The sequence below is a fragment of the Pleurodeles waltl genome, chromosome 2_1 (assembly GCF_031143425.1).
Source record: "Pleurodeles waltl isolate 20211129_DDA chromosome 2_1, aPleWal1.hap1.20221129, whole genome shotgun sequence".
In the NCBI taxonomy this organism is placed as follows: Eukaryota; Metazoa; Chordata; class Amphibia; order Caudata; family Salamandridae; genus Pleurodeles; species Pleurodeles waltl.
The window spans coordinates 335,317,830-335,341,117 of record NC_090438.1 but is presented as its reverse complement, the minus strand read 5'-3'; the positions used below and the strand labels follow the sequence as shown (position 1 = coordinate 335,341,117).

General features: G+C 48.5%; 1 protein-coding gene across 3 annotated transcripts in view; it reads left to right on the top strand.

Moving 5' to 3' along the window:
• The window catches only part of CYSLTR1 (cysteinyl leukotriene receptor 1), a 455,894-nt gene that overhangs the window by 398,368 nt on the left and 34,238 nt on the right, over window positions 1-23,288 (top strand). Inside the window, exon 4 of one of the 3 annotated variants that reach the window (XR_011199295.1) lies at window positions 22,086-22,754. The exons of the other annotated variants lie outside the window; for them this stretch is intronic. The gene's annotated coding sequence lies outside the window, so the exon portion shown is untranslated. Of the gene's footprint in view, window positions 1-22,085; window positions 22,755-23,288 lie in introns of those variants that run through there. 3 annotated transcript variants of the gene reach the window in all.

Genomic DNA, 23,288 nt, shown 5'->3' with positions numbered 1-23,288 from the left:
GTTTTAATCTGGCCTAAATGCCCAGCCAAGGGAATGTCATATGCTAGAGTTAGGATGAACTCTCTGTACTGCAGGGGAATGACCAATCTCCTGGCTCCTCCAGGTTTTGGGTCTCTTGCCTCTGTGTACAAGAGGTTATCCTCCCAGTAAACTCTATGTGAGTCACTGACATCCCCATTTTGCTGCTTGACAGCTTGCTGTCTGAGACCCTCTAATGTGGGACAGGATTGCTGTGCCACACTCAGCTCTTCCCTGGCAGGACCCCCTCCACCCAAAAGCTCAGCAGTGTCTGCTGCCAGCTCCTCTGGTGAAGGTTCTGCACAGGGAGGACATTCTTCTTCCTCAGAAGTAGAATCCTCTGTAGAGGGAGGGATAGTGGGTAGGGATTTACCATTGCTACCCCTAGCTTTAGGGAGCACTTGGTCCATTGTTCCGGGATCCAAGTCACCCTGTCCTTTTTGCTTTTTGGCCTGAGCCCTGGTTAAAGCAAAAATATAACCAGGAATGCCCAGCATTGCTGCATGAGCCTCCAACTCCACTTCTGCGCAAGCTGATGTCTCTAAATCATTCCCTAGTAGACAGTCTACAGGTAAATCTGAGGCAACCACAACTTTCTTTGGACCAGTAACCCCCCTCCAGTTGAGATTCACAACAGCCATGGGGTGGCTAAGAGTGTTGTTATGAGCGTCTGTCACTTGGTACTGGTGACCAAGTAGGTGTTGTTCAGGGTGTACCAGCTTCTCTATCACCATGGTAACACTGGCACCTGTGTCCCTGTAGGCCTGAACCTCAACACCATTGATTAGGGGAAGTTGCTTCTACTTATCCATATTAAGGGGACAAGCAACCAAGGTGGCCAAATCAGTGGCACCTTCAGAGACTAACACAGCCTCTGTGGTCTCCCTAACAAGACGACCCCCAACTAAATTACCAAAAGTGAGCCCAGCTACTCCCTTGGATTGGCTATTAGTAGGTTTGCTCCCACCACCACTGCTATTACTAGAGGCACTAGAGGTTGCAGTAGGGGTTGTGGTAGTGGGAGGTTTGGTGTTTTTCTTTGGACAACTGGCATCAGTTGTCCAATGGCCTTTTACTTTACATAAATAACACCAAGGCTTTTTTATTTGATTTGAAATGGATTTGGACCCACCGCCCCCACCAGAGTGTTTTTGTGAGTCTGATGAAGACCCATTTTACACCTACCTTACAGGGTCCTGGGGTGCTCTATTTTTCTAACCCTCACTGTTTTCTTACAGTCCCAGCGACCCTCTACAAGCTCACATAGGTTTGGGGTCCATTCGTGGTTCGCATTCTACTTTTGGAGTATATGGTTTGTGTTGCCCCTATACCTATGTGCTCCTATTGCAATCTATTGTAACTTTACACTGCTTGTATTACTCCCTTTTGCTATTACTGCATAATTTTGGTATTGTGTACATATATCTTGTGTATATTTGTCATCCTCATACGGAGGGTACTCACTGAGATACTTTTGGCATATTGTCATAAAAATAGTACCTTTATTTTTAGTATATCTGTGTATTGTGTTTTATGATTTTGTGCATATGACACCAGTGGTATAGTAGGAGCTTTGCATGTCTCCTAGTTCAGCCTAAGCTGCTTTGCTATAGCTACCTTCTATTAGCCTTAGCTGCTAGAAACACCTCTTCTATACTAATAAGGGATAACTGGACCTGGCACAAGGTGTAACTACCTCTGGTACCCACTACAAGCCAGGCCAGCCTCCTACAACGGGAGCCCGTCTGAAGCAAATCCCTGTGGCCAACCTCTCTACCCATCCAACCCCACACAGCAAACGGCCTTTGGCCGTGCGACGTCAGAGTTGCCCATAGGGCGTGTCTCTGGGTGTGAGAATAACTATGAGAGGGTGTCTCTGGGTGTGAAAGTGGCTAAGAGAGTGTCTATGTGACACCAGCTTCTACCTCCAGGTTCTCACTGAGGAAAATAGAAAAATACCCCCAAAAGTAGCACAAGAGTACTGTAGATAACCAGGAACAAAATTAGCTTCTTAGAAACTCATTTCAGGTAAATCTGACAGCATTTGTAACTATAGAAGGATTTCCAATTTTTTGGAGGTAAACTGTTGGTGGAGGAATAGTATTTACCTCCAATAATGTTGGAATAATATGACTAACATGACAACAATAGCTGGAATCAAATCATGTATTTACTCAAGTGAACTGCAGAATTGTTTGAAGTGCAATACTTTACCTAACAGAAGCAAATTTTACGATTGTGTACAATTACTGCTAGAGAAGGGAGAGGAGGGCCTGATTTTTCTTTTTTTGCCACCTAAATATGTTGAATACACTATTTCATTCTATCACCACTTTGATTTTCACGTAGGGTGGGTAAGAAGTCAAAGGGGTGACCAGAAATGGCCATCAAAATTCCTATACTATAGTTAAGGTGAAATTCCAGCCCTGATCCAAATACTACACAATAAAATAATATTTATAATGCTGTACTGGCGAGATGAAAAGACACCTATAATATGCAATCAAACATCTTCCTCTGGAAAAAATATTCTTCCATTACATTTACTAGATAGAAATCCCTGAAGTTTAACAGACCTTAGAGAACATTAAATATGTGGTTAAGTGTTTGATCATTAATTTGCATATTTTTCTTCTGAAAAGGAGGTACACTCTAGGATGATATTCTTTACAATAAGAGTATGTAAATATTATTCTCCAGTTTGGGTTGGAAATCTTGATTTTAACAAAGATACAGAAAACAAAGACAGACTTAAAACATTTAGTAGAGAAGTTCATCTTGTTGGTTCTTGATGTGTGAATTGCATGTTTTAATAAACATGAAATGCTGTGTTTTCTTGGAAAGTTGTTTAAACAAATTTGTTTTCAGCACCCTTAATCTGGTAGTGCACGTGTGGTTTTTCATGTGTGGTAATCTAACAAAGGAAGTTTATGAAAATTGTCTAATAGAATATTGAGATTTTATGGACATGCAACAATATTGTGGTTGAAATTCTGATGCTCACAATAGTGAAAATGTTGTAAAGGTAATTACTTATACGTAAGCATAAATTTAGCATAGTGTGATCAAAATTATATTCAGGACAGAATTTCCATAGTAAGAGCATTTTTTGTTTTGTTGATAGCTTTGGCACCAATGGATGAACCTTCACAAACATTTCCAAAAAAAGTTGATCCACCTCAGCTACTTCCTGGATAGTTTTGGGTTGATCTGTCTTACGGGTGCCAAGGAAAAGTAGGGCTTCCAAAACATAATTTTCCCATGTTAACTTCCTTATGAAATTTTCGGGCATGATACAGAAAACATGGCTGAACAGAATTGCACCAAATTAGGCAGAACGTTAGTCCCTTACTCAGAAAGTATGATTTTCATTATTTGGTGTAAATCCATTCAGTTGTTTTAAAGAAATGTGCCTTTAAAGAGGTGCTTGGTTAGTCATGAAGGAGTTCTAATTGCATTGATATCTGTACAGTTGTTCTCACGGGGCACCATAATTAAAAAAAAAATAGAGTGATCTGGTTGACTTAGAGGGTTTTTTCCCCCAGTCAGTTGTTATGAACCAACATGCAGAAGAAAGTTGTTTTAATACTCGGTACCTATATCCTGAACTAAAACTTTAGAAAACAAGGGGGCAACGTAGGGGTGCACTGACCTTCTTGACACTTTTAAGAGAGTTTCAGAGTCTGTACCCCTGTGGCCAAATGAAGAAAAAAAAAAATTGTGCAGTGGGTGCCACAGAACTCTTGTGGGACTGTTAGACCTGCCATCCTTGGTGTGGTTACCCCCTTAATTTTTGCCCTCTGACCTCCTGTTTGCTGACTTTGTTTGTGGTGGCTTTAGGACTATGGACACTTTACCACTGCTGACCACTGCTAAAGTGCATGTGCTCTTGCCCTAGAACATGATACCATTGGCTTATCCACAATTGGCATATATAAGTCACTTAGAGGTTCCAGATAGGTTCCTATTAAAGTGCACTGCATGTCCCCAGGGTGTGTAAATTCTACTGATGGCCCAGCAGCACTGATTGTGCCACCCTCTTCATCAGCCCTTTTAAACATGGCTCCGACCTGCTTTGCAGAGCCTCTGTGTGCAGTTTAAAAATGCCAAGTTGATCTGGCAAGATAACCCCATTGCCAGGCCAAACCTTCCTTCTTAAAATAGATGTCACCCCTGAGGTAGGTGTAGGCACCCCAAGGGCAGGGTTGAGTGTCTTTAAAACGTTGGACATGTACTTTTAAATTTTACATGTTCAGGTAGTGAAAAACACTTAAGTTAATTTGTTACTACTGCAAGGCCTATTTGTCTCAAAGATGAACATTGGGATTACTTCATCACATTTTAGAAGGTTCATTTCCAATTGGGAAGCAATGTGACTTTCAGGTTTGGTGTCTCTGGAATCACAATTTAAAATCACAACTTATAATCAATCAATCAAGAGATTTATAAAGCGCGCTACTCACCCGTCAGGGTCCCAAGGCGCTGGGGGGGGGTAGCTACTGTTCGAAGAGCCATGTCTTGAGGCATTTCCTGAATGTCAGGAGGTCCTGGGTCTGGCGTAGGTGGGGCAGTAGGGAGTTCCAGGTCTTGGCAGTGGGGTGAGAAAAGGTTCTTCCTCCAGCAGTGGTGCTGCGGATGCGGGGATCGGAGGCGAGGGCGAGGCTGGCGGAGCGGAGATGTCGGGTGGGAGTGTGGAAGGTGAGTCTGTCATTGAGGTAGGCTGGACCTGTGTTGTGGAGGGCTCTGTGTGTGTGGGTGAGGAGCTTGAAGGTGATCCTCTTCGATACGGGTAGCCAGTGTAGGTCTTTGAGGTAGGGGAGGATGTGGTTGCGGCGTGGAACGTCGAGAATGAGGCGGGCGAATGCATTCTGGATTCTTTGCAGCTTTGTTTGGAGTTTGGCCTTTGTTCCTGCGTATAGTGCATTACCGTAGTCCAGTCGGCTGCTGAACAGGGCGTGGGTGACAGTTTCCTGGTTTCGACGGGGATCCACTTGAAGATCTTGCAGAGCATGCAAAGAGTGTTATAGCAGGAAGAAGAGATTGCGTTGACCTGCTTAGTCATGCTGAGAGTAGAGTCCAGCATGAATCCTAGGTTGCGTATGTGGGTGGTGGGCGAGGTTCCTAGGGAGGTGGGCCACCAGGAGTCGTTCCATGCTGAGGGGTTGGTGCCAAGATGAGGATCTCTGTCTTGTCTGTGTTTAACTTGAGTCGGCTTGATTCCATCCAGCCGGAGATGACGTGAAGTCCATTGTGGAGGTTGTTTTGTGCAATTGTAGGGTCTTTCATGAGGGAGAGAATCAGCTGGGTGTCATCTGCGTAGGATACTATGTTGATGTAATGGGTTCGTGTGATGTTGGTGAGTGGGGCCATGTAAACGTTAAAAAGCGTTGGGATGAGGGAGGATCCTTGGGGGACGCCACAGATGATCTTGGAGGCTTCCGACAAGAACGGCGGGAGGCGGATTCTCTGGGTTGTGCCGTGAAGAATGATGAGATCCAGTCGAAAGCCTTGTCGCGGATTCCGAAGTTGTGGAGGTGTGTGAGAAGGGTGTGATGACATACAGTGTCAAAGGCTGCAGAGAGGTCCAGGAGGATGAGCGCCGCGGTTTCTCCTTCGTGGAGCATGGTCCTGATGTCATCCGTGGCAGCGATGAGAGTGGTCTCAGTGCTGTGGTTCTTGCGGAATCCGGATTGGGAGGTGTTGAGCACCTTGTTGTCTTCCAGGAAGTGGAGAGTTGGCTGTTCATGATCTTTTCGATGACCTTTGCTGGGAAGGGGAGGAGAGAGATAGGCTGGTAATTCTTGGGGTCGTCTGGGTCTGCCTTGGATTTGTTCAGTAGGGCGTTGACATCTGCGTGTTTCCAGCTTTCCGGGAAGGTGGCTGACTCGAAGGAGCTGTTGATGATGTCGCAGAGGTGGGGAGCGATGATGTTGCTGGCTTTATTTAAGATATGGTGTGGACAAGGGTCTGATGGGGAGCCGGAGTGGATATAGGCCATGGGGTTGGCGGGGGCTTCTTTGTTGACTAGGATCCATGTGTGCAGGAGGTTGGTGTTGATTGTGGCGTTGGGTTCGTGGGCCTCTGTGGTCTGCTGGTGGGTCTGGGGGTTGAAGCTGTTGTGGATGTCTTCTATCTTTCAACGGAAATGGGAGGCAAGGGAGTTGCAAAACTCATGTGATGGCGGGGTTCGTCGGTGAAGTCCTGGGGTTGGAGAGCTCTTTGATGATGCCGAAGAGCTCTTTGCTGTTGTGAGCGTTGGTGTCTATGCGGCTTTTGATGTAGGTTCCCTTGGTGTTGCGGATCAGCTGGTGATGTTTGCAGGTGGCAGTCTTGAGTGCGATATAGTTGGATTTGGTAGGTTCAAGGCGCCAGGTTCTCTCCATTCTGCAGCATTCCCATTTGGAATCCTGTAGGTCGGGGGTGAACCAGCTGGCCTTCGTTCTGTGGAGGGTGTCTGAGGGTTTTTTGAGCGGAGCAAGGGTGTTGGCGCAGTCGTTTATCCATCAATGCAGGTTGGTGGTGGCTGTGTTGGGGTCTGGGGTCCCAGGGTGCGGGCCTGGGAGAGGGTGGAGAACAGTTGTTCTGTTGAGATTTTGCTCCAGTAGCGTCGGGTGGGTTGTGCGCGATGATGGTGAGTGACAGGTTTCTGGTAGGAGAAGCGGATGCAGCGGTGGTCTGTCTAGCTGAGTTGGCTTGTGTGGCTGAAGGCGACGTGGCTGCTGGCTGAGAAGATAGGGTTGAGTGTATGGCCTGCGGTGTGAGTGAGCGATGTGATGAGTTGTTTGAGGCCGAGGTTGGCGAGGTTGTAAAGCAGGTTGGTGGTGTTGATATCATTGTTGTTTTCTAGGTGGAAGTTCAGGTCGCCGAGGAGGATGTAGTCTGTTGAGGCTAGGGCCTGGGTTCTGACGATGTCGGAGATGGCGTCGCAGAATTGAGGTCGGGGCCCGGGGGTCTGTAGATCGGTGTTCCTTCGAGGGTAGTGTTGGCGTTGACGTGGATTTTGAAGTGGAGGTCCTCAGCGAGGGTGTCGTGGGTGCTGGTTGCGACTTTGATGGTGTTTTTGTGGACTATGGTGACTCCTCCTCCTGGTTTGTTGGTGCGGTCTCTTCTGGTGATTTTGTAGCCTTCTGGAATGGCTATGGCTATGTCGTGTTCCGAGGCCGAGTTTGTCTAGGTTTCGGTAAGGAAGGCGATGTCCGGTGATGTTGAGGTCAGTAGGTCCCAGAGTTCGATTGCGTGTTTGTGGACGGAGCGGGTGTTGAGTAGAATGTAGCTGAGGTGGTTGTTGGCAGGTCTGTCGTGGTGCTTAAGGGAGTAGGTGAAGTAGCAGGCTTGGCAGGAGAAGGGCCCCTTGGTGTTCATCGGGGTGGACTGGAAGCAGGTGGAGGAGCGTCCTGGATTGAGGGCGTGGAGGTCACTGGCAGTGTAGCAGCGTCTGATGGTGTGGGGAGTGGTCCAGGCGCAGGCGGGCGCAGATGGGTGCAGACGGGTGCAGAAGGGCACAGACAGGCTTGCCTCTGGCGTCCCTCCGGCGCGACCGCTATTAAGAAGGAGAAGTGGGAGGGAGGAGAAGCTGGGAGGCAGGAGGGGAAAACGAATAGGGGCACGAGGGGGGCGGGGCTGCAGGGACGCAGCGGCGGGAAGCAGAACGGCTCGGGGGAGCCGAAAATACAGCGCAAGGGGCAAAAGCGATACAACAAGGGAATATAGGCACAATAAGAATAAACAGAGCAAAATACAGAAAAACAAGGCACAACTGGAACGCTTACCACTAGACACCAGGGATGAGGTGGTCAAGGGCCTAGAACACGCGAAGCAGCGTGGGTGGGGGTCAGGGACACGGGCACAGCTAGGTGGTGCTGCATGCGTGGGGGAGCGAGCTCTAGACCAAAAACAGGTCAGAGGTCACTCCCTGTGACGCGCAGCGGGCGCCATTAAGAAGGGCAGGTGGGAGGGAGGAGCAGCTGGGAGGGGAAAGCGAATGGGGGTGCGAGGGGGGTGGGGCCACAGGGACGCAGCGGCGGGAAGCAGAACGGCTCGGGGGAGCCAAAAACACAGCGCAAGGGGCAAAAGCGGTACAATATGGGAATATAGGCACAATAAGAATAAACAGAGCAAAATACAGAAAAACAAGGCACAACTGGAACGCTTACCACTAGACACCAGGGATGAGGTGGTCAAGGGCCTCGAACACGCGAAGCACGTGGGCGGGGGTCAGGGACACGGGCACAGCTAGGTGGTGCTGCGTGCGTGGGAGAGCGAGCTGAAGTTGGATTTTAAATTGTAATTTTGAAAATGACACTTTTAGAAAGTTGGCATTTTCTTACCTTAAATCATCTAGGGCCAGATGTAGCAAATGTTTGCGAGTCGCAAATGGCTCGCAGCACAATATGCGACCCTGCAAAATGCGAAATGGGATGTTCAAATCCCATTTTGGAGTACTAAATAGCGATGCGACCCATTACCAACTTCCAAACTGTATGCAAAAGCCAGTCGCAAATTGCGACTAGTCGCAAAAAGCCCATTTTGCACACCCAGATTACCACTGATTCAGAGCAGGTGGTAACCACAACCAAAGTATAAAAGGAGACTCAAAAGGCATCTGGGCTACTCAAAATGGCTGCACTATACGTGATTGCATAGGGGAGGAGAGTCTAGGCTGCCCAGCAGAGGAGGAGGAGGCAGAGACAGGAGAGGATATATCGAACCAGGCAGACATTATTTCAACAAACCGAGGAGGAGATATATGATAAATACAAACTGAGCAGTACTGTTATCTTAGAGATAATTGAACTGCTGAAACCTCAGCTTGAATGACAGACAATGCGCGGCAGCGCCATCCCCACACATGTGCAAGTGCTATGCTCACTGCACCTCTTGGCCCCGGATAGCTATCAGGGGGTAATTGATGTGGCAGGTGGGGTATCCCAAAGTGCACTCTCACGATTCTTCAGATGTTTCCTAGATGCCATACTCGCACACATGTCCAGATATATATACCTTCCCAGAAATGAGGCAGAAATGAACAGCACCAAGTTGGACTTCTACAGAATTGCCAACTTTCCCCATGTAATAGGGTGTGTGGACGGAACACATATACCAATTTGCCCACCAGCAAATCTGGAATACGTTACGCAATAGGAAATGTACCCACTCACTAAACATCCAGGTGGTATGTGACGCCCATAATGACATTACTCACATTGTGGCTAAATATCCAGGGAGTACACATGATGCATACATATTCAGGCACAGTGGGATACACCAACGCATAGAACGTGGGGAGTTAGGAGAAGGATATTTATTAGGTATTGGTGAGTGCACTCTGAAGCCTTACATACAGGTCACTGTGTAACCCTGTGATGCCCTGCTAAATTTGCCTCCTTTGTCAAACAGGTGACTGTGCATATGCCCTGGGACCATGGATACTCACCCCATACCTATCACCTGGCAATCAGAATGAGAGGCGATACAACATTGCACATTGGCAGACCAGAACTGTAGTCGAGAGGACATTTGGCTTGTTGAAGTCAAGATTCGGATGCCTCCACAAAAGTGGAGGAGCACTTCAGTATGCCCCAGAAACAGCATGCAAGATAGTTGCCACCTGTGCCATCCTACACAACAGTGCCACCACACGTGGGCTATATTTCACCCCTGAAGACACAGATGCGGAGGATGAGGAGCAAGAGCTACCACACCGACAGCCTCGGGATAGAAGCATCGCAATGGAGGGCAGACAGAGACGGAACCACATTGCAACCCACTGCTTTTGCAGGTACGTGGCAACCGTGACAGCACTCACTAATGTAAGACACACATAATGCTAAAATCATTCTGAACTATGCTACAGTATGGAAAAAAAACAGTCAAATCGGACACATTGGCCCTCATTATGACCTTGGCGGGCGGCATGATCTGACCGCCGGGCGGTCGCCAATGCAGCCACACCCCTGCCGCGGTCATTATGAGATCCCCGCTGGGCCGGCGGGGATTTCGGCTGCAACATAGGAGCCGGCTCCAAATGGAGCCGGCGGTGTTGTGGCCGTGCGACAGATGCAGCTGCACCCGTCGCGTTTTCAGACAGTGAAAAACTGCATGGGGCCCCCAGGGGCCCCGCGACTCCCCATACCGCCAGCCTTTTCCTGGCAGTTCAAACCGCCAGGAAAAGGCTCGCGGTAGGGGGACTCGTAATCCCCTGGGCAGCGCTGCCCTGGCGGATTACTACCGCCGGGGCCATTGTGACGGGAAACCGCCGACCCCGGCGGTGCGACCGCGGCGGAACGTAATTACCAGAGAAGCACCTCCAGCCTGTTGGCGGTGCTTCCGTCATTTCAGCCCTGGCGGTCTTGTACCGCCAGAGTTGTAATGACCCCCATTATGTCCATGTGCCTCTGTAACAGTAAGTGTGAGTAGCTCACAGCCTCCTACGACTGCGGCCACCATGGCTCACTCCAGCTTGGTCCCCTGAGCCCTGCTGTGCACTGCTACTCCGTAACACACGTGCATCAGTGGCAGACAAACTACTCACAGTGGAGCCCTCCTCACTGTCCTGCAGGGTATCCCCAATGCCCCTTGCAGCCTATCTGGTCTACAGCATATCCACCACATGGCTGATGCGGCCAAGTCCACATGCCACATCTCCTGCAAAATGCCCCGGTTCCACTTGCAGGCTGACAGTGCGCCTTGACAGGCAGGTTGTATTGGTTGCCAGGCGCCCTATGGACGCACCTAGCCTGTCTAAACGGGCAGCAGTGTTGCGCTCCCTGTGCCATGCCTGTGCCCTGTCAGCCACCAGTTCCCTGACCAAATTGTCTATGGAGGTAGTCAGGTTACCCAAATGTGTGTTCATTGTTGTGAACTGTTTGTCCACATTTGCCAGCCCATGTGTGATAGTGGTCTGCAGTCTTGAGAGGTTACGGTTCATTAACCTCATTTGTCTATTTTGCAGGCGCTGACTGCAATAAGGATGCCTCAATTCCCACAAAATCTACATCGGACACATCCTCACTGCGCACAGACTACATTGTGCATCGTCGTCTACGCACTGCGCCTGATGATCCATGTGTTTGTCTTTCCATAGCCATTGGCCCTGGTGTTCCAATGGCTGCCTCCATACCAGCGCAGGATCGTCCATGGTCTCCTGTGCTAATTCCACAGGTGGTGTTGTCCTGACTCCCCTGCGGTGTCTGTGGCAGCATGCTCCTGTTAGCCCGTGCCATGTTCCTCTCCCTGCACAGTGGCACTGATGGGGGGGGCCTTGTGGGAGACCTGTGGGACATAGGGGATACACTGTCAGTCTCGCACATATGTTTGATGCCTCAAAATAAACATTTGCCTATATTTTGACTACTGTACTACATTGCCCATAATGCACTATTCTATAGGTTGCAAAACTGTGAATGGAGCTACTCTGGAGGTGCCTGCTGATGTTTACTTGGATTGTGTGCATAGTGCATATGCGGGTGGGAATGCATATATTTTGGTACTTACTTTTTGATGTTCCTGGTGCAGAACTGTCTACGTCTCCAATGCCCAGTACAGCCTCCGGCTCCAGAGTTGTCTCCACCATGCTTTCGATTGCTGTAGGGGGTGGAACAGTAGATGGCCCTCCTCCAGTGCCATGCATCTCCCTCATGCGCTCCGACACCCTCTCCTTGGTCCTGGTCAAAGGTCATACCACCTTTTGCGTATTTCATCCAGGGTGCGGTGGCTTACACCAATGCCATTGATCTTGTTCTGAATATCCTGCCAGATCTTCTTTTTTTGGGTGTCAGGGACACTCATTGCTGTCTTGCCAAATAATTCTTCATGGTGCAGGCAGCACTCGTTGGTCAGCACCGCCAACTCCTTGTCAGAAAACTTGATTTTGCGTTTTCTGCCTCCACTGGGTGTCTCCTTCTCCTGTGTAGCCATTGTTGCTGCAGCTCCTCTCACCTGGGTGTGGCTCTGCAGTTTGGACTGGGTGGGCTCCTCCCTCCTCTCTGTTCCATGTGGTTACTTCCTGGTTCTGATGTCATCACTCAGAATCAGGAAGTGGGTATTTCAAAAGTTTAATTCCACCTGCATGCAATTTGCGAGTCAGTCGCAATTTGCGACACCGGACCACACCCTTGGTGCAATTTGAGACTTCGCTTTTTGCGAGGTCGCAAAATGCGGTGCGACTCCGCTGCGACTCGCTATTTGGAATAGTGATTTTTACTAGAATATCGTTTTGCGAGACGAAAAATAGCGATTCGCATGGGAGTCGCTATTTCCGACTCGCAATTTTTTTCGTTCCTACATCTGGCCCTAAGTGCCTTCTTCCTGTCTCTGAATACAAATCTGGGTGGGTAACAGCTGGGCTCTTGTGCATTCATTCCAGACAGCCACATACAAAGGAAGCCTTAGGGTGTGACTGATTAGCCATCTACATGTTGATGGGCAGGATCTGACACTTACACCTAATTGAGCTGTGTCCTAAGTCCTCACAAAGGTGTGAACAGCCCACTGTAGTGTGTCTGGAGGTAGGGCAGGGCCTTTGTGCATTTCAAAAGCATGTGTTTGCAGTCTTCCTCACTTCAAAGGCACCACGGGGTATAAGAACTGGACTCCTAACCCTTTCCAAATCAGAACACTTCTGGACTTGAGGACATTCTGCCAGGAAGATGGACTGTCACTCTGCTGGATTCTGCTGGACTTTGCTGGATTCTGCTGGACTTTGCTGAACTCCTGCTTTGCTGTGCCTGTCCTGCTGCCTGCTGTCCTCTATACCTGGGAGTGAGAAGGACTGGACCTGCACCTCTACATCCTCAGGACCAAAGTGACTCCAAGTGATTGCTGGCTTGCCTCTTGTTCTGAAGTTTCAGGGACATAAAAGAACTAATCAACCCAGAGACTCCTCTGGCCTCCTGGTCAGCGTCTGCTTGCTCTCCTCTGCTCAGCTCCACCTGTTGTTGCTGCCTCTGCTGCCATCGAACTGAGAGCCTGCCTGACTGTCAGTTCGATGCCCACCACCACCCACAGACTCTCACCTGCGCCTCATCCATGATGGCCTAGTGGCCATCTGTGTGTGAGTATCGGTGCTTGTGATCTTTATTTTTCTGTGCTTTATCCTTATTTCTCCTTATTCTATTTCTTCATTCTCTCTCCTGTTTCTTTCCTCGTAGTGCCTGTCCCTCTCCCCACAATCCATTTCCCTTTCGCTGCTGTCCCTGTGGCCCCACCTCCCTTCCTGTGAAGTGCTTTCACGCCCTCTCGCCTCACAGCTGACGGACCCTCCCACCTCCCTCCCCTTTTTAATGGCAGCTGCTTAGTGGCCACGCAGTGGGCGCACCCTGTGGCATGATGCTGGTGCACCAAAGGCATATCGGTCTACGTCCATCCATACCTGGCCCACGCCAAGCACCACAAACCCTGGTCCTCTGACCATCCAGCACTACAACGCGGAGATCGTCCACACGCTGAACACAGGACGCTCCGCCACCTGTCATTTTGCATCACCTAGAGACACCCATAGACTGTTCTCCTGCCTCCACTGCCATTGCACCCCCACCCTACACCAAACGCCGGACCCTCCCGCCTTTGGGCCGTCGAATACCCACCCAGAGTGCCTCAGCCACATCCTCCTCAACATACGCTCCCTCCACAAGCATGCAGTAGAACTCTGGAACCTACTAGACTCCACCTGCTTGGACATCGCCTTTCTCAACGAAACATGAACAAACCCAATTACCACATCGGCAACTACAACAACATCAATACTGCTTCCTTGCTTGAAACAAATGCCACAATCGGCCTCGAACAACTGGTCACATTGCCAACACACATTGCTGGACTCACAGTCTACCCCATCTTTTCCGCCAGCAACAACATCAACATCCACAACACCCCCACGCTACACTGGACCGACAACCACTGTATTCATTTCTCCAACATCACACCAAGCATTAATCCCCGCACTCTTCGCTCCCCGAGCAGGAAATGTAACCAGATCACTGAGGAAAAACTCACTAACATCCTCAGTAAGTCTCTTCCTCCCCTCGCCACAGACGCAAACATCTCAGCACAGAACTTCCACCATTGGGTCTACGAATGCGCCAACACCCTAGCACCACTCAGAATGACCGCTGCACATCACAACCTCAAGATGGCCAGCTGGTTCTGCCCCCACTCCAGGACTCCAGGCACACCCGCAGATGTCTAGAAAAAAGATGGTGAAACAGCAAGTTGTCTGAAGACATTGCGGCCCTCAAATCTACCATCAAAACCCACCACCACCTCATCAGGTCCACCAGGAAAGCCACCCTGCAGGATCGTATCAGTGCCACTGCACACAATACCAAAGAGCTCTTCGCCGTGATCAAGGAATTTGTCAAACCTCAATCAGAAGTGGCAAACATCCCTCCATCTCAAGACCTCTGTAGCAGACTACCCAACTTCTTCAACCATAAAATTAAAGACATCTCCGATTACTTCGGATCCCAAGACCCTCCAAACCCACCAACAACCCTCCAGCTCAGAACCTCTGAACCTTCACAAATCCTGCACTGCTGGACACCCCCTCACCACAGACAAGACTCACTCCATCATGAGCGCCATCCACTCTGGATCCCTTAATGACCCCTGTCCTCACCACAGTTTCAACAAAGCCAACAACTCCATTGCACCAGAGCTCCTCCACACTCTCAACTGTTCCATTGAGATGGCTACCTTCCAGACTACTGGAAGCACGCCAAGATCCGCCCGCTCCTGAAGAAGCCCACGGCTGACCTCAAGAACTAAACCCCTATCTCTCTGCTGCCTTTCCCTACCAAGTTCATCGAAAAGCCCATCAACCATAGCTCCGCAAACACATTGAGGACAACATCCTGGACATCTCCCAATCAGGTTTCAGGAGCAACCACAGCACAGACATCCACTCGTCCCTCGACAATTGGCCAAACAACAGCTCTCATCCTACTGGACCTATCGGCCACCTTCGACATGGTCTCACATCACATCACATCCTCAGTTGCAGACTCCACACAGCTGGCAATGGCAGAGAGGCATTACAATGGATACAGTCCTTCATGACCAGCAGAACACAGAGAGTCAGACTCCCACCTTACTGTCAGAACCTATGGAGATCAACTGCAGAGTTCCACAAGGCTCCTCCCTGACCCGCACACTCTTCAACATCTACATGGCCCCGCTCACATCAATCTTCAGGAAACACGGACTGAACATCATCTCCTATGCCAACGGCACCTAGCTGATCATCTCACTGACCAAAAATCCCACAACTGCCAAGAAGAATTTACACAATGGGATGGAGGCCATCGCCACCTGGATGAAGGACAGCTGCCTCAAGCTCAACTTGGACAAGACCGAGATCTTCATTCTGGAACCCTCCATATAAGCCTGGGATGACTCCTGGTGGCCTGCTTCCCTCGGCCGTCCCTCACCCCAACAAACCACACACGCAACCTCAGCTTCATCCTGGACTCATCACTCACCATGACTCATCAAGTCAACTCAGTCTCATCCCCCTATTTTCACATACTCTGACTTCTCCAGAAGATCTTCAAATGGATCCCAAAAGACTTCTTCAAAACCCTAACCCACGCCCTGGTCACCAGCAGACTCGACTATAGCAGCTCCCGCTATGCTAGCACCACCCAGAAGAACCTGAAGAAAGTACAGCATGTCCAAAACACATCCACCAGACTCATCCTGGACATCCCCTGCCACAAACACACCACCAGACACCTAAGGGATCTCTACTGGCCCCCCATTGAGAAGAGGATCAACTTCAAACTCCTTGTTTACCTACCTCATGGCAAAGAGCTGGAACACCTTGTCTCTTCACCCCAGGAAGTTACCATCATTGCCTCAATTCAGGAAGGACCTTAAGCCCTTGCGACTGAAGCACAGAGGACCGACCCTTTCAGTGCCTTGAGACCCTTACGGATGAGTAGTTGTGCTTTCTAAATATGATGGATTGATTGATTGCTACAGCCTTTGGACTCTGCCAAATGTGAGTCCTGCCTTACCAAGTGGTGCAAATCCAGTCCTGGGCCTGAGGAAGTGTGTTCTACAGAGGTTTCTACTAAAATTCATGCATTGCATCATTGTACCTGTCAGAACTGGGGCATCTTCCCTCAGTGCCAACGCATCGCCGGTGCTGAGGACAAAGGCATTGCCTTGACGGCTGCACGACTCAAAGACAACACATTACATTCATTGCAAAGGGTTCAACACTGCAATGCTCAAGTATATCACATTGATGACTGTGCAGCTCGACAATGACACATCTCTGACAGCGTAGATCGGAATCAACGCTTCACCTTCACATCGTCCCCTCTGCTCCTCTAATGGGATCTTCAACATCGATGTAATTCTCTACACAAGGTACTTCTACAGCAGAACAAGGATAGTCCCTGTAGCAGGCCCTTGCTCCATTGCAGTCAGCCTGAACTTTGGGATTTACCCAGCTCTACAGTGACCAGATAGAGTCAGTTGATGCTTTAAGCTTCTAATTGCTACATTGAAAATATTCTTTAAAAATTCATATATCAACTTCTACTTATTGAATTTTTGTTGACTTGGTCTTGTTTTGTTCATTAAAGTAAGCTATATTATCCCAACCTAGTATAGATCTTTTTGTGTGGTGTTTTCCCTGATTTACTGTTTTAAGTGTTGAACAAATATTTTGCACATTGCCTCCTAAATTAAGCCTGTTCATTCTGTGCCAAGCTACCAGAGGGTGAGCACAAGTTAATTTATAGTCTGTATCTGACTTACCCCGACCAAGAGTGTGGTTCCTGCTTGAACAGGATGCATACCTCTGCCAACCAAAAACCCAATTTCTAACATGGACTTAGCGGGTCCCCAGCATGTAATACCATGAAACTCAACAAGTGAAGCTTGTATGGTCTTGCGGTACCTCAGGTGGCGCTTCAGCTTCTGTACCGCAGGAGTCACAGGTATTGGAAAAAAAGTAAAAACAAACATTGAAAATTCGGGATGGGGGTCTATGGTGGGTTGTTCTCCTTCTGGGAAGCTTGCCTCTGGCCAACTCCATGTCACACAGTGTGGGTGGGTTGGCTTCCTGCGGGGGATGTGGCCAGGTCCTGCTGTCATCCCCACACCACACAAAGATAAAAGCTACGCTCAGTGAGAGAGTTGGGTGAATATGATCATAAAACCACAGAAATTCACTGCTGGATCTGAGGAAGAACAGAAGCAAACTGGACCTGCTGTCTGTGACCTGAAAGAAGACCTGAAGGATTGAACCTGATCCCTCTTGTACCCAGGGTAAAGAAGTGGACTCCAAGGGTCAGTTGGCTGGCCTCCTTGTTTCACTACAGGACTACAGAAAGCTATCAGGGGTCTTTTCCTGCAATTCCCAATTGCCCTGTACCAATTGGACCTGACCTGGACTCTTCTGGTGGCCTCTGCTAAAGTGAGTCCCAAACCCCAAGTGCTGTTCCTGAGGTCCTAAAATCCTTGACATTGGCTGAACTTTGAGTATCACCCCTGAAAACCATGAAACATTTTGTTCTTGAAAACCTCAGGCGGACCGGGACAAATTTGCTAAACAGATCCACCCAAAGCACATTGCCACTGGTCCAAAGAAACAGGTTTATTTCACTTGTAGATTCTCCGTACTAGCAAATCTCATTCAGCTAGAAGTTATCCATCCTTGTGAAGCCCTCGCCATAGACAACCCACAGCCATACCCCACTGGAGGATTCCGAGCTCCAGAAAAAGAGATTAACTGCCTCATTACGAGTTTGGCGGTCATACCGCCAGGCCACGATGTTGGCGATATTTCAGACCGCCCTATTATGAGTTATACAGGCAGGACTGTCAACCAAAAAAGACAGACCACCAGCAGCGTGGAGGCCTGGAAATAGGGGGTCTGACCTCCAGTGCCATCAGCACCGCGACCAACCACCTACCATATTACAAGCACACGATCGCTATGGCGGACCCCCATGGTGGTCAGCCAGTGGTGGTCCGAACCACGGCAGTCCGTGGTCACCCAAGTAATACACAACTGCACATTGGATGAATTTGAAAACAACACAGCTGACACACATTGACATACTGAACAAATCTGCTAAGGACATTATGAAGCACACCCCTTCACGGACCACAATTCTTTGCATTTACACTACAACAAACAGAAGCCAGAGCAACTTCTTACGCACAGTACATATACTAGACACCACTTTGTTTCACTAGCACATATAACACCCTGCACATACTTTTGTCCAGTCACACCCTTTTGCACTTACCCTGTTTAGTTAGTCACTGTCACCTGTTTTTTTCCACCATTGAACGTTTATAAAATCCCCATTTTTCTGAAGATGAGTTAAGAGTCATGTTGGATGAAATCATAAGAGCATAGCCACAATTGTTTAGAGCACAAGCCCAGCATACTTGTCTCATTAAAAAAATGCAAATGTGGGACAGGATCGTTGACAGAGTCAATCCTGGAGGTACCACAGTGCACACAAAGAATGACATTAGGAAGAGGTAGAATGAACTCCTGGCAAGGTCCGTTCCCTGGTCTCTAGGCACCAGCTGCAGGCCAAGAAGAATGGCGGTGGCTCTCCCAGTGCCCCATTACATCTCCTGCCCTGGGAAGAGAAGGTCTTGGCCATCCTGCATCCTGGGATCTTAGCAGGAATACCTGAGGGAGTGGAGTTTGGTAAATCATAACATAAAAAATGTCACTCAAATGCTATGTCATGCATGCTCACAGCTCACCTTTTGCCACTCTACTCACCAGCCCAGTTTCCACCAGTCCAAATACCTCTAATTTGCAACTCACATTGGGGAGATGACATTTGCATAGTGTGTGTACTACAGGAACTGACCTTACTCCAACTCCTAGCAGGCACTGTTCTATAGCTCCAACCAAAGACCAGTGGTCACTTCCCTAAATCCCCCTGTTTGGTATCTATCAATTTAAGGGTACACACCTGGGGAGATAACATTTGTCAAGTGTGTGTGGTACAGGCAATGACATGACTACAACTCCCAGCAGGCACTATTCTTGTAACTACAAACACTAGCACAGTGGTTACTAGCTAGAATACATCTGTTAGCGAGCTCTCAATCAAAGTGTACTCACCTGGGGGAAGAACATTGATCAAGTGTGTGTACTAGAGAGAGTGACATAACTGCAACTCACGGAGGCACTGTTTCAGCAACTCCAAACACCAGCAACTTGTCTGAAGACCATTGTCCGGCAACTTACAATTTAAGTTTACTCAGCTGGGAGAATACCATTTGTCAAATGTGGGTAGTAGAGGGAGTGACATGACTACTAAGGCCAGGAAGGCCATGTGACTGTAGAAGCAGCCATCAGCCCAGTGCCCTCTTGTCTAAATACTGTTGTTTGTGATCTCTCAATTAATGTGGACTCACCTGGGAGGATAGCATTTCTATGGTGTAGCACAGGATGTTACATGACTGCAACTACCAAAAGCCCTTGTGTCTGTAACTCCAAACACCAGCCCCGGGTTCACTTGCCCAAATACACCTGTTGGTAATCTCTCCAAAGCTCTTCACGCACCAGGGAGTATACCATTTGTCAAGTGTTAGGAACTAGAGGGAGTGACATGACTGCAACTCCTAACAGGCCCTGTACCTGTAACTCCAAACACCAGACCAGTGTACTCTTGTCCAAAGAGCCATATGTCTTAAATCTCAATTGAAGTGTATTCACCTGGCAGGATGATAGTTGCATATCGTGTGTAGTACAGGGATTTATATGACTGGAACTTCCAGGAGGCTCTGTTACTATCACTCCAAACACCAGTCCAGTGCCCTCTGCTCCTAAGACCCCTTTCTGGTAACTCACACATGAAGTGTACTCACTTGGGGGGATAATATTTGTATAGTGTGTGTAGCATAGGTACTGACATGATGCCAACTTCCAGCATGTCTTGTTCCAAACACCAGCACAGTGGTCACTTGCCCACATACCCCTATTTGTCAACTCAGAAATGAAGTTTACTGATCTGGGGGAGAACATTGGAAAAGTGTGTGAACTAGATGGAATAACCTGACTGCAACTCACAGGAGGCACTGTTTCAGCAACTCAAAACACCAGAACAGTTTTTATTCATCAAAAAACCCCTGTTTAACAACCCTCAATGTAAGTTTACTCAGCTAGGAGGATACCATTTGTATAGTGTGTGTAGTAGAGGGTCTGACATGACTGCTAAGGCCATAAGGGTCTGTCACTGTTACTTCACTCACCAGCCCAGTGTCCTCTCCTCCAAAGACTCCTATTTGGTAACTCACAAATAAAGTGTACTCACCTGGGGAGGTAACATTTGAATAGTGTGTGTAGTACAGGGACTGGCATGACTGCTAAGGCCGGGATGCCCTGTTTCTGTAACTCCAAACACAAGCACAGTGTTATCTTGTCTTAAGACCCCTGTGTCTTAACTCTCAATTGAAGTGTACTCACTTGGGGGATACAATTTGTATAGCGTGTGCACTAGAGAGAGTGACATGACAACAACTCCCAACAAGCCTTGTTTCTGTAACTCCAAACACCAGCTCAGTTTCCTTGTCCGAGGACCCCTGTTTGGAAACTCACTCCCAAATGAAGTTTACTCACCTGGTGGGATACCACTTGTCAAGTATTGTTGAGTAGAGAGGGTGACCTGACTGCAACTCCCAGGAGGTACTGTTTATGTAACTCCAAACACCAGCACAGTGGCCACATGCCCCAATACATCTATTGGTGAACTCTCAAATGAAATGTACTCAACTTGGGGGAGTACATTGGTCAGGTGTGTGTACTACTGGGAGTGAGATGACTGCAGCTCCCAGCAGGCACTGTTGCTGTAACTCCAACCATCAGCCCTGTGTTCCCTTGTCCAAAGACCCCTGTGTCTTAACTCTCAATTGAAGTGTACTCACCTAGGAGGATGTCATTTATATAGTGTGTGTAGTACAGGTAGTTACATGACTGCTAAGGCCGGGAGGCACTGTTTCTCGAGCTCAACGCACCAGTCCAGTGTTCAGTTCTCCAAATACCCTTCTTTCAAAACTCACAAATGAAGTGTACTCACCTGTGGAGATGCTATTTATCAAGTGTATGTAGTACAGGGAGTGACATGCCTGCTAATGCCAGGAGGCTCTGTCTCTCTAACTCCAAATAAAAAGCCCAGTGTTTTTATGTCCAAATACCCCTGTGTCTCAACTCTCAAATGAAGTTTTCTCATCTGGGAGGATAACATTCTTATGGTGGTGGCAGGTAGAGGGATTGACCAGAATGCTGAGCCCAATAGGTCCTGTGTCTCTAACTTTAACCAAAAAGACAATGTTCACTTGCCCAAATCTGAACTATGAACTCTCAATTTAAGTTTACTCACCTGGGAGGATACCATTTGTATAAAGGCTGTAGTATAGAGAGTGACTTGAGTGCAACTCCTAGGAGGCAGTGTTTCAGTAACTCCAAACACCAGACCAGTGGTCCCTTTTCCAGACAGCCTTACCTGCTAACTCACAATTGAAGTTTACTAAACCGGGAGTGACCATGATACAGATCATGCTCAACTCTGAGATGTGTCTGGTCACCTAGTTCCATCTTGACCAACTAACCAAGATTAAACTATTGAGGACAGGAAGGACAGCTTACCCAGTGTGCAAAACAATGATCCCAAAGGCCTCCAGATGCATCACCAGAATGGTATTGGTAGCAGATACATTCACAATGCACTGACCACATGGTGATTCCAGGTACATATACAACAAAGTCCTGGGTCTGTTTGCATAACAATCAACTAGGCCTCAAAATGAGCAAAGCCTAGTTTTTGCAATCCACTGTTTTCCCTGCACTCGTGGCAAGATGGCATTATCAGGCCATCCTCCCAAGGGCTAATGAGCTGCTTGACTTTGATGGAATGGGCATGCTTCACAAATGTCAGGTCAATACAACCAATATCATGGCTACTTGCCACAATAAGATTAACTGCAAAATAACTTTGTACAAGGTACATGCTTAATGTAACACTAAACTGTTGGAGGTAGATGTCACAAGACAGCCAGTAACCTTGTATCTTTCACATCAACAGGTCGAGCTGCCAATGGGTACACAAAGGCCACACAAGAGACTACCACTTTATCTCTGATGAAGCCCTCAGTGAAGAAGACACTCCTGGACATCTTGATGTGGAGGACGGTTCTGACCCATCTGGGCAACCTGGTCTGACACCAACAGTGAGTTTCACTGTGGCCCTATCAACACCTCCCAGCCTCAACATCAAAGGCAACCATTTGCACCCCCGTCCCTGAACCTGTGTCCCTAGCACAGTGTCTACCATCTTGTGTCCCCCAGTACTGGATCCTGAGTTGCAGCACAACACGTCCGACAATGAGGGTCCAGGACCCAGCAGGAGAGGGCACCCTGATGAAAGGGAATAGGCCCATGGGGGTAGGGTGAATGGGAGGGTTGCTGTGGCCAGCAGGGTGAGACCACTGGGGCTGCTTCTGGCCAGGACACAATCAGCCACGTCTTGGGGGTCTATCAGGAGTCCCAAGGCATGAAGGGCCAGGTAGTAACCAAACTCCGATAAATCAAGCAGCTAAAGAGGAACATCCAAAGGGATGCTGTGGCAGCGGGGTGAGACCACTGGGGCTGCTCCTGGCCAGGACACAATCAGCCACATCTTGGGGGTCTCTCAGGACTCCCAAGGCATGATGGGCCAGGTAGTAACCAAACTCTGATGAATCAAGCAGCTAAAGAGCGACATCTATAGGGATATGTATGAACAGTGGGAGGTGCACAATACCAACATGGCCTCCCTAACAGGGGTGATAAGGGACATTAACCCCACCCTGAGCAGGGTTCTACAACATAACTCTACCCCTTCCTTTGGCACATGAACACCAGGCACTTCTTCATCTGTGCCAGCCACTGGAAGGGAGGCCCTGCCAGAGGAACAAGCCTTAGCCACCCCTGTGTCTGTAGCAGAAGATCCCCCCACCATGCAAGTGTGGACATCCAGCAAAGAACCCAAAAGGTGTGGATGACAAAACACCCACCACTGCCAGCAAGTGACCTCTTCCTAAAGGAACTCCTTTGTGTGCCACACATTCACTCTGTTGACTGAGCATGACTTACCTACCAGTTCCAATGGGAAGAGTAACTGGACTTTGGACACCCAATGGTGTGGCATCTACCCCAATGATTTCATTCACCATGACTGACACCGTCACTTTATTATTTTTCTTCTTTTCTGTCCAAATTTTATTTACTGCATCAGGACTGTAATAAA